Consider the following 2,141-nt stretch of genomic DNA (forward strand, 5'->3'; position numbering starts at 1 on the left):
AAAAAATTTCATTTTCGATTTCTTGCTTTATATAACTACTCTACGGGAAATTAATAATATTTATTTCTGCAATTTATATTGTATCGAAAAGCCGTGTGAAACAATTAGCATAATGAACGTTATTTATGAAATTTTCCAAAAATAAAAATTTACATTAAGACAGTACTTCATTAGCCCATGTTTCAGAATTAGTAATTAGCATAATTAGTAAAAAAACTGAAGAATTTAAATTAGTATTATATTAAATATGTATACAGTTTGTTTTACTGATCTAACCATGAAAATAAATTAATACAATTAATACCATCAACCGACATCCGGTTGAACGACCTGCATTGTATTAAAGCTGAATGTTAAAATCCCTATTCCAGGGTACACTCGTGGGTATGGTATGTCTGCTTCGTTGTCAAAGAACGAAAGCTTCGCCTTTATCGAACGATAACTCGGAAAGTTATAACGGTGCGGACTCCCCTCGCCAGCGGAATGGTTTCGCCCGATCTCTGAAAGTGTGTTGCCGGCTGCGGTATACAGTATACACGACGAGCGTGCAGTTATATGGGGGGGACTACTATATATAATCATAAATACATTCAAACTCTCATACCGACCTTGTAATTCTGAACAGCTCTACACAGCACGCATACAATTACAATGATATTACAGAATTGTATATTTTATCACTGTCAGCGATTAGATGAAAGAATGTAAACTTTTTATGTATAAAAAGTAAATTATCTTCGTGTTAGAAACGGATAAAAGCATTTTGGTGTAATTAGCATTAAGATATTATGCTTAACGTTCTTGCTGTTGAATTTTTTGTTTGTTTAAGCATGAGGCATTTCGATTATTTACTTATTTATAAGTTATGCTATATATGTAAATAATGGAACTGAAACCATTCCATCACTTTAACTAAAAGAATGTAAATATTATTTTTACAGGTAATTTTGGTAGATTTTTGAAATTAATAATGCTATAAAATTATTACATAAATATCAACCGATAAATTTGGTTTGGGTATTAACTGAATATCGATGTATTCGGTTAATACTTTGTAAAAAATATAAATATTTCAATAAAATTACCGTATTTAACTGGTTATATTAAAATATTTATATTTGGCTAAATGTTTTTTTTAACTTCCCGTAGGGTAGTAACAGTAATGGGCCAAAAATCAAAAATATTTTTTTTGCATATCTTCACGTTTTGAAGGTTTCTGAACATTTTGTCATACCTCAGAAAATATGGATGTGTGTGTTTTGTATGTCGGCATTTTTTCGTCGACGTTTTCGGGCGCACGGATCAACCGATTTAAATGGTTCAAAAAACATTCGATTCCTATTGATAGGGAGATGTGCTGATTAGTTTTTGGCAAAGGCAGGTCCAGCCGTTACGGAAATACAGAGCAAAGAGTGCAGAAAATACAAATCGAGTTTTTGAGAGAACGGAGTATCCGATTTGAATGATCCAGAAAACATTAAATTAGTAATGATTGAGCGAAGTAATGATTAGTTTTTGGCAAATGCAGGCCCAGCCATTTCGAAGATACAGAGCTAAATGTGCAAAAAATGGCAGTTTTTGTGAGAACTAAGCGTCCGATTTGAATAATTCAAAGAACTTTCTGCTTGTTTTAACAAAATCATCGCTTTAAAAAAAAAATTGTTTCAATTTTTTAAAAAAATTTTCTTTGTATATCGAAAATAATTCAGAATTTAATTTTAATTCTGACTAAAGTTCTAATATCTTTTAAACAAATTATAAATTTATCTTTGCAATTCAGTTTTTATAATTCTTATAAATATTAGACAATGTTACAACATTTATAATAATCTATTTGAAAACATTTAATATGCCTCGAACATTTCGTTACGGTATGGGAAGTACCAGCAATTTGCCATAAAACACGATGCCATACATCACTAGTTTAGTATAAATCTTAAACAATATATCATTATTTGTGTATTGCAGTAATTCGAATTGCAAAACTATTTATAATAAAACTTGTTTTTAATTTCCCCTTAGTTAAGTTATTGTAATCTCAAAAAAATCGAAAATGAAAATGTCTGTATATCTTTACGCTTTAAAACCTTCTGAGCATTTTGGCTTATCTTAGAACAAAAGCGGATGTATGTATGCATGTG

Source organism: Ctenocephalides felis, unplaced genomic scaffold (genome assembly GCF_003426905.1).
Source record: "Ctenocephalides felis isolate EL2017-DRISC unplaced genomic scaffold, ASM342690v1 CF-g0.4_SCAFFOLD_01492, whole genome shotgun sequence".
Lineage (NCBI taxonomy): Eukaryota > Metazoa > Arthropoda > Insecta > Siphonaptera > Pulicidae > Ctenocephalides > Ctenocephalides felis.